The sequence below is a fragment of the Cyprinus carpio genome, chromosome A4, assembly GCF_018340385.1.
Source record: "Cyprinus carpio isolate SPL01 chromosome A4, ASM1834038v1, whole genome shotgun sequence".
Classification (NCBI taxonomy): Eukaryota; Metazoa; Chordata; class Actinopteri; order Cypriniformes; family Cyprinidae; genus Cyprinus; species Cyprinus carpio.
In genome coordinates, this window is record NC_056575.1 from 19943707 (window position 1) to 19958289 (window position 14583).

General features: G+C 43.9%; 1 protein-coding gene across 1 annotated transcript in view; it reads right to left on the bottom strand.

The window, feature by feature from the left end:
- The window catches only part of LOC109046020 (NACHT, LRR and PYD domains-containing protein 3-like), a 435468-nt gene extending 432424 nt beyond the window's left edge, over positions 1-3044 (bottom strand). The window contains exon 1 of the mRNA XM_042746145.1: positions 2938-3044. The gene's annotated coding sequence lies outside the window, so the exon portion shown is untranslated. The remainder of the gene's footprint in view (positions 1-2937) is intronic.
- Positions 3045-14583: the final 11539 nt, after the last annotated feature.

Below are 14583 nucleotides of genomic sequence, written 5' to 3' on the forward strand. Positions count from 1 at the left end.
ATGGGAGATGAAGGGGCTGGAGATCCTAGACTTTTGGGGGTTTAACCCGTTACCTGTGCCATCGTGCTCAGTGGGATACATCAACCACACTTGAGTCTCCAACAAGATGGCCGCCAGCCCAGCACCACAGCACAAGATGGCCGCCAGCCCAGCGCCACAGCACAAGATGGCCGCCATCCCAGGGCCACTGCACAAGATGGCCGCCAGCCCAGCGCCACAGCACAAGATGGCCCCCCAGCCCAGCACCACAGCACAAGATGGCCGCCAGCCCTGCGCCACAGCCCAAGATGGGCCGCGGAGACAGTATTTAAGCTACTTTTCCAGGATGTGCCAGATCCCAGAGTGTCCCAGGAGTGTTTACATCACGGGCCGCTGAGCCAGCGCCAATGCCCAAGATGGCCACCAATTCAGCACCACAGCACAAGATGGCCGCCAGCCCAGCGCCACAGCACAAGATGGCCGCCAGCCCAGCACCACAGCACGAGATGACCGCCAGCCCAGCACCACTGCACAGGATGGTCGAATCTACACCGGTGTTGGCAGACAAGATGGTTGACTCAACGCCTGAGTCTTCCGTCAAGGAGCCCACCGGCACGCCATCATAGAGGCCGCAGGAGGAGGAGACAGGCGTCAGCCGTTCCTCAAAACCCGGAGGACGTTCCCGAGCAGGCCGCTGCCGTCCAGGAGGACGTTCCCGAGCAGGCCGCTGCCGTCCAGGAGGACGTTCCCCCCGAGCAGGCCGCTGCCGTCCAGGAGGAGGTTCCCGAGCAGGCCGCTGCCGCCCGTCCAGGAGGGACGTTCCTGAGCAGGCCGCTGTCGTCCAGGAGGAAGGTTCCCGAAGCAGGCCGATGTCGTCCGGTGCCCAGATGTGGTTCCAAGGTTCCCGAAAGCGGTGCCTGATGCCGAAGCGGTGCCCCCGCGATGGTTTCTGGAGGCCGGGGCGGTGCCCGATGTGGTTCTGGAGGTCGAGGCGGTGCCCGATGCCGTTCTGGAGGTCGAGGCGGGGCCCGATGTTGTTCTGGAGGTCGAGGCGGTGGCCGATGCCGTTCCCGATGCCGAAGCGGTGCCCAGGATGCCGTTCCGGAGGCGTCGAGGCGGTGGCCGATGCGGTTCCCTGCAGGTCGGGGGTGTGTCCGATGTTGTTCCAGAGACCGAGGCGGTGCCCGAGTTGGTTCCAGAGACCGAGGCGGTGCCCGATGGCGCCTAGGCCGAGGTGTTCCTGATGCGCGGCGAGGTCGCCTGAGGCGGTGCCGATGGCCGTCCGCAGGTCGAGGCGGTGCCCGATGTTGTTCCAGAGACCGAGGTGGTGCCCGAGTTGTTCCAGAGACCGAGGCGGTGCCCGAGGCGGTGCCCGATGCGCAGGCCGAGGTCGTTCCCCGAGGCGGTGGCCGATGCGCAGGCCGAGGTCGTTCCTGAGGTGGTGCCCGATGCAGAGGTCGTTCCCGAGGCGGTGTCCTTGTCCGAGGCTGTTCCCCCGAGGCCGGTTCCCGAGGAGGTGCCCGAGGCCGAGGCCGTTCCCGAGGCGGTGCCCGATGCCAAGGGGTGCCCGATGCCAAGGCCGTTCCCGAGGCGGTGCCCGAAGTCGAGCCCGAGGCCGAGCCCGAGGCCGTTCCCGAGGCGGTGTCCTTGTCCGAGGTTGAGCCCGAGGCCGTTCCCAAGGCCGTGCCCAAGGCCGTTCCCGAGGCGGGTCCCTTGTCCAATGCCGTTCCTGAGGCCGTTCCTGAGGCCGTTCCCGAGGCAGTGCCCGATTGCCGAGGTCGGTCCCGATGCGGAGGGTCCTTGTCCGATGCCGTTCCTGAGTCCGATGCCATTCCCGAGGCGGTGCCCGATGCTGTTCCGGAGGCCCGATGCGGGGCCCGAGATGGTTTCCGGAGGCGATACCCGTGTCCCAAGGGCCGTTCCCGAGGCGGTGCCCTTGTCTGAGGCCGTTTCCCGATGCCGTTTCCCAATGCCGTGACCTGGCCATCGCCACAGCCTGCTCCTTACTTGCTACTGGGCTCCCCGATTGGCAGGTTCCGTTCGGGCCACTCAAATGGCGAATTCCTCCCTGGCCGTCTGCACAACGAGAATGGACTGATCCACCGTGGCCACCTGAACTGCCTGGCCCCTCGTGGTCCCCTGAACTTTCGGGTCCACCGTGGCCACCTGAACTGCCTGGTCCCTCGTGGTCCCCTGAACTTTGCGGGTCCACCGTGGCCACCTGAACTGCCTGGACCCTCGTGGTCCCCTGAACTTTCGGGTCCACCATGGCCCCCTGATCTGACCAAGCCACCTGGGCTACCAGGGGAGCCATCGCTGCCGTCCCAGTTCCCCTACACGGGCCTGGCCCGCCATCCCTCCCCCTGTTCTGCCTCCACCAGGCCACCTCCCTCCTGGTCTCTTTGTTTTGTGTTTATTTTGTTCTGAGGAGCATCTGGAAGCTGCTCCTTAGAGGGGAGGTAGTGTCACGGTGTCTGTTCTGTGTCTCCCGGGGTGGCCACTAGAGGTCTCACTTCCCCCTTATTGTCACCCTTCGTCAGAACTACATTTCCCACTAGCCTTATCTGTTCATCACTGTTCATTGTGTTCAGCTGTCACCACTTACCTTGTTTGCACCTGTCTATAAATACCCTGGTTGTTTCTGTCATTATTACGGAGTCCTTGTTGAATGTCACCCTGGTTTGTCGTGGGTCTTGGATGTTGTTTATGTTTTCTTGTTTCTGGACTGATTTACCTGGATTGTGACCTTTGCCCTGGCTGATAATGAGACTTGGATTATCCTAATAAAACACACTGCAATTGGATCTACCTGTTTGTGTGCGTGTCGTGACAGGCATGGGGGGGAAAAAACTGTTTTTTTATGTCTAGATGTTCTAGTGCCCAGAGATCTGTAGCGTCTGCCTGAGGGGAGAAGTGCAAACTGGTTGTGTCCAGGGTGAGAGGTGTCTTTGATGTTACCTGCCCGTTTCTTTACTTTGGAGTTGTACAAGTCCTGAAGACTGGGCAGGTGCACACCAATGATCCTTTCTGCTGTCCTAACAGTCCGTTGCAATCTTAAATCTGATTTGCTGGCTGACCCAAACCGGACAGTTGTAGAAGAGCACAGAACAGACTCAATAATAGCGGAGTAAAAACGTGTCATCTGTGCCTGTGGCAGGTTGAACTTTTTCAGCTGACGAAGGAAGTACAACCTCTGCTGGGCCTTTTTCACAATGGAATCAATATGAATGTCCCACTTGAGGTCCTGATAGATGGTGATGCCCATGAACCTGAATGACTCCACTGCAGCCACAGTGCTGTCCATGATGGTGAGTGGGGGGAGAGCAGGGGGTTTCTCCTGAAGTCCACGATCATCTCCACAGTTTTGAGCGTGTTGAGCTCCAGGTTGTTGTGACTGCACCAGACAGCCAGCTGCTCGACCTCTTGTCTGTAAGCAGACTCATTGCCGTCCTGGATGAGGCCAATGACTGTGGTGTTGTCTGCAAACTTCAGGAGTTTGACAGAGGGGTCTTTAGAGGTGCTGTCATTTGTGTAGAGAGAGAAGAGCAGTGGGGAGAGAACACAGCCCTGAGGAGCTCCAGTGCTGATGGTGCGGGTGTTGGATGTGATTTTCCCCAGCCTCACTAGCTGCTGCCTGTCTGTTAGAAAGCTGGTGATCCACTGACAGATGGAGGTGGGTACAGAGAGCTGTGTGAGAGTTTATTCTGAAGGGTGTCCGGGATGATGGTGTTTGAAAGCGGAGCTGAAGTCCACAAACAAGATCCTTGTATAAGTCCCTGGTTTTTTCCAGATGTTGGGAGCATGTAGTGCAATCCCATACTGACTGCATCATCCACGAACCTGTTTTGCTCAGTAAGCAAACTGCAGGGGGTCCAGCAAGAGTCCAGTAATGTCCTTTAAGTAGCCCCCACACCAGTCTCTCAAATGACTTCATGACCACAGGTCTGTAGTCATTAAGTCCTGTGATTTTTGGTTTCTTGGGTACAGGGATGATGGTGGAGCGTTTAGAAGCAGAAGGGACTTCACACAGCTCCAGGGATCTGTTGAAGATCAATGTGAAGATGGATGATAGCTGGACGGCACAGGCTTTGAGGCAGGCTGGAGAGACACCATCTGGGCCTTTGGCTTTCCTTATCTTCTGCTTTCTGAAGACTTTGTATACATCCTCTTCACAGATCTTGAGTACAGGCTGAGAAACAATAGGGGGGAGGGAGGGGGAGGGAGCTGATGGCTGTGCTGTGAGATGGTCAGAGTGGGGTGTGTGGTGTCAGACCAGGCTTTGCTTTTCAAACCTGCAGTTTGAAAAAAGTGAATTACATTATTTTTCATTTTACATATACTTGCAAATGTACAAATGTATAAACAGACTCATTTTCACTCAAAAATAACAACACATGATAGTTAAATTTGAACATTTAATGCATAACATGGTTAAAACCACAACAGAAATACCTCCATTAATTTATAAAGCATAAACAGCTGGAAAAATATTGACCTGTTTTACGGAACCGTTCGTACTGAACAATGGAAAGTCTTCTTTTCAGAAGAGTGATAACATTCTGTGTACATAACTTTCTTGCAACACTACTTGTTTTAGAAATTACATGAAAAAAAAATTAAACTGGATAACCATTGCTCTTATAATGCACCGTCAACTGCTAATTTCAAAGTAGGCTATAACGCAAACACCCAACGCGACACGTCCTTGCATCACATTAGCTAATAAAGCTAGATCATTTAATACAATATAACGTAAAATAAAACCACAACAAAATTTCTACAATTTAATAAAGTATTAACAGTCTATAAAGGAATCACATTGACCTGTTTTGGGCTACCTGTGATACTTGGATAAGTTTAAAAACGAAATGCACTAACTGTAAAAGTCTATATGAGCCTAAAGTTCATACTGCTTGTTTTAAACATACGAAAAGAATGTCCTCCAAGACCTGTGCATTCATTGAAGACCTCAGTGGGGAAAGAATGTACTTGACGCATTAAAATGCACGCTCTAAACGTTGACTTGTTTTACAGGTAGTGCAGTTACATTCATAGCAAGTTAGGTTAGGGGAACAACACATGCCCAGTACTTAAAACATCCAAAACAGATTAGATTGAAACACGAGTGTATTTTATTATTGTGATTTCTTTTTCTTTTGCCATCAACAGCTGTTCTTGTTGTCATCGTTGTCATCGCCGGATGATTGGAACGGACTTTGCTGTGCCATCATGTTGCTGCCAGATAGATTCTGAATGGCTTCCCAGGCACGACAAGTGAATTTTTGCACTTTCGGATTGAAGATTGCTAAGAAAAAGTCTGTATCTAGGATCGAGAATAAAGCAGCCACAAAGGGCATCATTGTCAAAGAGGGCTGTTTTTGTCTTGATTTGAGACACTGAACAAGGCTTTTTTGCAAAAGAAATTGTCAACTCTGTCGGTACACAGTACACCCTGAAGCCATACACCGTAGAAGTCACCCGCTGTGTACTGGTCGGATTGGAGGCTTTTCGTAGCAATTTTCACTGGTTTCAGTGCACGCACCAAGCTGGATATTGCCTCCCATTCATTCTCACCTAAATGTAGTTCTTTAATATTTGGTGACATGTCTTCGCAAAAATGTGTGAGCTCTAAAAGCCGCTCCAGCATATCGTGTGTAGAATGCAAGCGCGTTGGACAGTCAACAACTACCCTTTTGTGCCCCATTCTCTTAAGAAGAGTGACAAAGTTTTTGTGTGACAACTTTTTTGCAACACGTCTTGCTTTAGAAATCAAATTGGATGACCGTTGCTCTTTTAATGCATCATCAACTGCTAACTGCAGGGTATGAGTCAAGCACATCACACTGCGCAACACATGTCCTGATATCACAGAGTCAAGTTCAATTGCCAAATCAGGAGTTTCGCCTCTTCCATTCCTGCACCCATGGGATCAATTTAATTTGCTTCAGATGGGGTCCCCACTTGCATATCAGATAATAAAGACATTGCCTTTAACATGTTAGCGCCATTATCTGACGTTATTGAGTAAACTTGCCCTAATTTAACATGATATTCTTCTAATACATCCTTCACCACGGATAAAATGTATTCAGCTGTGTGTCATTCAGTTAGCTCTCTTACGGCCAAAGTGTGCAACACAATTTTTTCTCTGTCAGTGTACTGTACCTTTACGCCAAGAACAGATCGGTCCTCTGCATGTAGCTGAATCAATTTTAAAGCATTAGTAGCCTTCCCTTTATCTCATTCTTGAGCTTTACACTTCCCACCCGAGCAACATTTTACACCATATCACGGATATTTGAGGAGTTGATGGCAAACTCATTTCCTATAGCCTCTTGTATTCTGCCCTACAAAGGCAAAGGGCAGTAACTACGCAAACAATGAAACTGAGAAAAATGCCTTTAGAGTTTTTACATCAGCCAGTCAAACATGTTGTGGGTAGATTAGTGGCAATGCATTCATTTAAAGCCTTTTTAGGATGAAAATTTTTATGGATAAAAACCATGACCATTGATGTGACCACTAAAATGCAGATACTGCACTCTGCCTTTGGATGACCTTACACAACTAAAACACTATTGCAAAAGCAAAATGCAGTATCTGCAAACTCAATCAGATAAAAAAAAAACTAGTTCATCCAACTTTCTTTTTGTGTTTCTTGCTACATGTTGATTGTTTTTAATAACTTTAATAGTTTTATTGGTGTTTGCATGTTGTGTATGTTAAAATTACTCAATAGTAAGCCTCAAGATCATCTTATCGCAATGCTCCTTTCACCACAAAAAGTTTTGCTCATTTTATTTAAAAAGTAATTAATTACAGACCAAGTAGTTAAAATTCACACAGTTTAAACTTTTTCTAACAATATAACTAGGGATGCCATAAAGGAAAATAAGGGATAATTGTGATTCTTTATAGGAAAATAAGGGACAGAATAAGAGATGCTCAAAATATTTGTACTGTACCGTGTCCATGTCTGCAGTTAAGTATATAAAAGGTGCATAAAATTTTCTCAGAATTTTTTTTATAAATAAATAATAATATATATACACATTATATATAGTGTGTATATATATATATATATATATATATATATATATATATATATATATGTGTGTGTGTGTGTGTGTGTGTGTGTGTGTATATATATATATATATATATATATATATATATATATATATATATATAATATATATATATATATATATATATATATATATATATAAATAAAATTTGTTTGCTTAACATATTTATGTGCAATTATTCTAAAGGGAATTTTAATGTCATACAAAAAATGTCACACACATAACACACAAACCACTGGCCTGTGAAATAGTGAAAGAAGTCATCTCTCAGGTAGATTGCATATTTTCTTGCCTAGCTGGATGTTGTGCTCATGATAATCATGTTGTTTGCATTCACCCAAACTGATTTGCCAAAATCAAAACGCGGACGGTGAAGGGAAATGCAGGCAGCGCTAGCTGTGAACCAGGAGCGACCGGGCGGCAGAGGATTCCGCTTAGTCATAAAGCCTTCCTCGAATGTGTTAAATTAAACAGTGATTTGTGCAAAACAAATGATTACTTGTCAGTTAAGAATTTGTTATTTGCAAGGTCTGGTAGTCATATGGCATATGACTGCGAATAGGGGCAGACTGCGTTCTGTGTAACTTTCATACAGAACGCTTTGATGAATTATATAACTTTACCGGAGCCAGCTAACTTGTTATTACAATTGGATTAGCTGCCAGAAACGCGGAGAGATGTCCAAATCAACAAACTTCAGGATTCATTTGAATACGCAGGTCTGTTGTCTTTGGCTTTTTCACTATGGCCGCGTCCAGAGTTGTCTGTCCATCTGCTGTAGATGCTGGTCTTTTAATGCTGGTTGAAACAGTATACTCTGCTGGATGTTTACGTTGAATATGCCTCGGTGGTGATTCCCGGCTATTTCTGCCCCGCATCCTTCAATTTTGCAGACAGACTTGTTAGACAATTTGTCATAGGAGAAATACTGACGAAAAGGATTTAATCTGTGGCGACCCATCTAAAAAAGTCATTGACAGTGGTATAATCTAATAGGCCAATTTTGACTTTTTTTAAATTCTAAAAATTAGCTCACATTAATTACAGAAGAGAAACAAAAACATAGATTGCATTACTACTTAAGGCTAATCTTAACATTTCTAAGCATGTTTTACTTAAACACACCTCTGAAAAATTTGATGGGTAGCCAACTTTGTGGTTAAAGACAAATCTAATCGGGCCAGAGAAATGGACTGCCTATGACTGCTGCACGGGCATTTCACTCACGCTTGTCACCATGCGTCAGCGTCACATGCTCTACTATTCAATTGTGATTTGTCACTGTCTAATTAAAATATTAAAGAGAACGATAAAATACCGTTATTAACCGGTTAATGGTAATTTCAAATAAGTGTTTCTGTTCCAAATGATTAAAATTGATTTAGTTCTTGTTTCTGTTTTTGTTCCTGTGAAAATTTTGTTCATTTCCGGTTTTTGTTTTTGTTCCTTGAACCGGTTCGGAGCCCTGCTCGCAGCCAATCAGCAATAAGGGAGGTATACTCACAGCCAGTCAGCAGTAAGGGGCATATACTCGCAGCCAATTAGCAGAAAAATGAGTGTAGAGGGGGCGTGTAGCAGGTAGGACCTGCGTAAATATTGGAGCAGCTTTGCAGAAATGGAGAAATTTGGGAAGACCTGGAATCGGATGCCGAGGTTGCTTTGTTTCTTCTTGATAGGTGAGTTACGTTTATTTTGCTTTGTTTCACACAATTAATCTGTTTTGGCTTTGCTTGAATATGCTACGGCCGGCAGGCATAGCAGATTCTGCCATCATCGCTGCCAGGGTTCTATACTTATATGTGGGGCAGAGTTAACAAAATAGGGGCGAGGTCCTTTTCACCTATAGACTCTTCACCTTTTTTTCAAAAAAATAACAACATCATTATGCAAAATCATCTTGACCTCAACTGTCACCGGTGGACTCTTTACCTTTTTTTTAAAAAAGGAATCTTTTTAATTAGTAGAGACATTTGGGCCTTAATGTGTGGTGGTATTTACTGTGTGCATGAACATTTGCACTCTGAATTGTTGTGGTTATTCACTGTGTGTGTGTATCAAATTTGTAGTGGGTTTTGTTGCTATTATTTAATCTGCCCTATTTGACTCTTTTTAGACACCCGCTCATGGACAAACCTGGCAACCTGCTTCCTTTTTTATTATGCCCATATTTGGACTGTGCTTCCTCCCCTGCTAATGTGATTTAATCTGTTTATTAGAACTCGTTACCATGCACCACCTTTCTGCCCATATTTGGGCGATACTTCCTGTCATTGAATTACCTTATTATTGCCTCTGCCTTGCTGCTGATGATTTGAAATTGGCGATTAATTGTTAACAGCTGGCCATGCTTTGGTGGAAGGAGATAAAATCTGGTTCTTTAGGAGAGAGGGTGTGCCTGGTGGTGGTTGATCTGCTGCCATTGTGTCAAAGGACTCCCGTTCAACAAATGAAGCCCAGGTTCCTAGGCCTCTCTGTTTGAACACCGGTGTACTGCAGCTGGATTTCCTTCAACGCTCTCTAATGTTTCCTGAAGGGCCGTAATCTTTTATTACCACACAGTGTGAATGTGTGTCCCTTTGTTTATCTATGGTGTCGGTGTTCATTGTGGTTGCTTGCTTCTAGCCTTGGGCAATATCCATCCTGTGGTTCCAGTGTCTGGTGCTGTCCTGAAGATTGTGGCTATCCTCGAACCTTCCTCAACGCTCGCTAATGTTGCCTGAAGGGCCGTAACTATATTTTATCACATTGCAGTGTGTGTGTGTGTGACCTCTGCTATTTGTGACGTTGGTGGTCATATTTGGTGCTCTTTTCTAGCCTCTGGCTGATCCGTTTTGGGGTTCTGGGCCCAGTGCTGCTGTGAAGACTGCCTTGGTTATGCTGCAATCCCTGTCAACGCTTTCTGTTTGCTGCCTGAAGTACTGTAGCGTTCTCCTGTGGGTCTGATGACTGCTGTGATCCTTTGGACGTGTCCGTTAAACTGTAGAGGGAGGACCGCTGTCGCGAACTACCTAGAAGCCTCCAGTCACTGAACCTTAAACTCTTCAAAGGGTTTTAGAGACTTGATCGTAGAGGACTTTCCTTTACATATTAGTATTTATTAGTTGGTGCTTGTTGGCCCCATCAATAAAGTGTGTATTTTGTATTTCAACCTTTGACTGTCTGTTGGGTTTCTGTGGCTGGGACCTGAGTCAATTATTTAACGTTGGTCACTAGGTGACACCTTTAAATGAAGAATGTAACAAAAAATAGTTAAATTTTAATGCTTTTCATATACTGAAAGGCAGTTGAATTCTAAGTCATCGCTTCCTTCCATTTTGTGCATAGAAGAGTGCATGTACTTTTCATTCAGTGAACAAACATAAATCATCTTTGATGAAAAAACACGTCATAAAAGGCATTTTTCTCCTCAAAATGTGCATACTAAAATCCATTTAGACATACTGAATGTAGTGCAATCTACTGTCAGAAAGATAGTATTTATGAGTTAAATTCATGTGATTGCAACCACAAAGTCATAATTACCAGTGAGAAACGTATGGATGAGTGGTTAGGCATTTCAAGATGTTTCCGTGTGGACTAGAAACTTGAAGTTTGAAAATGCCAGTGTAGACAGAGAGTATTTAGAAACTGCCATTATTTATTTAGATTAATGTGTATGTAGCCTGAAGCAGTGTTGAAGTGAATCAAGTGATTAATGGACTAACTACTTCTGTGTTCTGCTTAATACAATTCAATTTCTGTTTACAACATTCAGCGCACCTACAGTAGGGTGACCATTTCTATATTGCCTAAAATATCCAGGTTTTGGCTTTGTTTTCCTGTTATTATAAAGGGTATAATCCTTTTTTTCTATTTTGTTTTTCACTGTACAATATAACAAGCGCCAGGAGAGTTAGCTGACAACACTGATTGTCCTTCATGTGTTTTTCTTCTCTAGACTAGTCACGTTTGATCTCACAATTCTCTGTGAGATCTCATGTCACTGTGAAATCGTTCCTACAATCAACAAGTGTGTGGATTCAGATAAGGCTAAAAATCGGTTGAAACTGTCTTCATGTCTGTGGTCTCCCATGGTTTTAAAATCGGTTAAATTAAAAAAATCATCTGGTGTGTCCAAGTTTATTCAAAACTGGTTGAAAAACACCAGTTGGACCGCACTGATTTGTAAACACCCATTTTGGTTCTGCATGTGCACTTCTCAGTATTCTAATTAAGCCGCCACCCACTTTATGATATATATATAATATCATTTGTTTAAACAAATATCATACCGTATCAGAGCCGATCAGCCCTATACGTGTTTTAAAAATAAATCATACCTTCATGCAAATCCTTCCCTAACACAAGTACCAGTTATACTTTTATTTCACACATTGCACACTCGTAGTTTCTTTTGCACTTTAGTACAATGCATAGTACAACGAATACTAACCAGTCACGACTGTTTCTCAAACACGGTTGCATCTCCAACATTTGAACCACATTAGTTCAACAATTTAGGGCCATTATAATGATGTCACATGCATGTAGTGGAGGATAACTTCTGCTAATTAATTGATTCAAGATCTCTGAGATGCTGCTGTATTGAACATGGGACCTGATGACTAATTTACATATTTGTTCGCTGTCATACTCTGGGATTCCCTTAGGCATTTATGCACATGCGCACCCTTAAAAAACAGTGCTTATTGAGGACGCGCTAAAATGTATTGATTAAAATGCATATATATTTAAATAACAAGGAAGGTGTAGATTGTACTGCATGTTAGCTTGCTTATTGTGCCCAAAAGCATAATTTATTTAAGCCCATATGTCTTACTAAGAAGAAACTATGCTTCTAACCACAGGTGGAGAGCTATAGTTCCTACCACGTAACACTGTTTGCGAATGTTTGTTTGAACTATAGTTTCAGGAAACATCACGAGCTGCGAGCATCTTCTGGAGCTGACAGCAGCAAATACCAATAAAGGTACATTTTCTTTCTTTTTCAGAAATCACTCACTGTTATTCTGTACATTTGTTAATAATTTAAATATGTTCAGTCATCTTGTAAATGACACTCTCATAATAATCTATTTAATGAACAGGTTAAAAAATCTTTTAAAACAGCCTCTTTGTGAGTTAAAGCAGGGATGGGCAAACTTGGTACTGGAGGACCATGACTGTCCTGCAGTTTAGCTTAAACCCTCATCAAACACACCTCTACCAGCTAACTTAATTAGGATTACTAGAATGCTACAGATGAGTTTTATCATTATTGGTTGCCGCTGTCTTTTTTTTCCCTCCCATAAAACACACACACAATATAACAGTGAATGATTTCAGAAAAAGAAGGAAAGAAAACATACCTTTATTGGTTGCCGCTGTCTTTTTTTTCCCTCCCTGTTGATAAGCGCCAAAATTAGCTCTTCTGATTGGCTGATCTCTGAACAGTGCCCGCCTTTGCCTCTACAGATGCACATATCACTTTTGCTCCATTTGTCACACAGATATGTGGTGCAAAAGCGGGAATGCGCAAAACTTGTCATTTGCAAGTGACAGTTTTGAGACTCATAGCAGCAGATGCACGCCGTTGTCGTTGTGCACTTGTGTTTGTGTCAGAAAAAGCATCCAAGGAAATAAAACATATATGTAAGAAAAACATTCTCAAAGCATGCAAATCTCATTGCAAGAATTCAAGCAATAGTATTGCGGATGTGCAAAATTTGTCTGTGACTCCCCATTTTTTTGATGCAGGTGTGTGAATGTGTTTTGCACCATATTCACTGCAGCAATAGTAGCAAAACATGTGAGCGTACGAGTTTCTTGATTCGTGATTCATAGAATAGGATTTGTGCACCTGCAGTGAAGCATTCGAGAAGGTGTAAGTATTGTGTTGTATTTGTGGGAGAGGAAAAAAATCTACAAGTTTGCAAATTTTGTCTGTGACTTCAAATTTGCTGATACACGTGTGGCTATTCTCTACAACTACAAATTCTGCTGTCACAGACACTCAGTTGTTTTGCACCAAAAATACCTTCATAGTTACATCCTGCTCCCTGATAATTGCTTTATCAGGTAACCATTCATTTTACTGAATCTGTATTAAATGTAAGGAATGTTACTGATCTTCGTTGAGTTTAGCCTGTTCCCACTGAAACACTTGTGTTTATGAGAAAGTGACAGACACGTGTAGGGGAAACAGGTCAATTTAGCCCAAAGGGAATCATTTAAGATTTTAAAGGGAATTTGAACAGAATCACTGTTTCACGGCTGATCACTGAAACGGCCAGCGATTCACTGAACGAGCCGTTTAACATCAAATCTGCGCTGGATATTAATATCCAAAGTATAGTGAAAACCTATTAATTAGCACAGTAACAAGATCGGCAGTTTAAGACATTAACTTGTAAGCACAAAACACAAGATACTTTTCTTTTCAATATGAATAAGGCTTTATTAGATAAATCTAAGACATATAAACTAATCTAACACATAAGTACACGCACTCACACATTCACACAAGTCGCAGGAAGATAGAAAGTTAGGGAAGAATGAGTTTAAGAGAATGAAAATGTGGAATCCCAAGTTTACAGCAATACGTGAAATTGCATAGACATGAACAACCATTAATCACTTAATTAACCCTCGCACTGAGTTCCTCAATGAGGTTAAAATTATATTAGATAACACCAGTACAGATGTGAGTCTGGAGGTTACTTGCGTTGCCTGTTTAACGGGGTTCCCTTTGTTTTCGCTGAAAAGGGGGTTTCCCGAAGTTGCTGATTGACTGGAAGTTCAGTAGTTGTTGAAGTGACGTCTTTGGGAAGCCCGTGGTTGGGCGTTGGCTGAAGATGCGGAGTTGTGGGCTGGCTGAAGTTTGAACGGGCACTCGAGGTCAGACTAGGAGACACGGCGTTAGGCAAAACTTAACTCAGAACACGAAACTCTCAAACGGAAAAGAAAATAAACTAAAGTAAAAGAACAGAAGTAAAGTTTGACGAGACTAGGTGGTGTTTCTTCTCATTGTGGCTAAGTAGCAGCAGGCGTGCAGGCCGAAGCACACTGGAACGGCGCTCAAAGAACGCTAAAAGTGATGACAAAGCATGACTAAAAGCAGGTTAAAAGCCAGCATGACTGATAGCAAAAGCTAAACGCAAGCTCAAAGCTAAAAGCATGACTAAAAGCTTAAACTACAAGCAAAGCTCAAAGCTAAAAGCAAAATTTGATGGTGTCCTGAGTATTTAAACTGGCCTTTTGGCCACACCTCAAATGTTGTCTTGACCAATTAGATATTGTCTTTTCTCGGTGTGTTGCGATGTTTGTCCCACCCATTCATAAATCATATGTTATCTTATCAAGCACGAGGTCCGAATTTTCCCGCTCTTGCAGGGTATAATTTTGACATGATTCCTATAACAAGAATATCATACATTTTGACAAATAACTGATGGTCAGAAACATTTCAAGCAAGAAGATTCGAACACACACATACTAAACATGAATATGATCCCTTAAGCTATTCAAGAGTTATTTAAA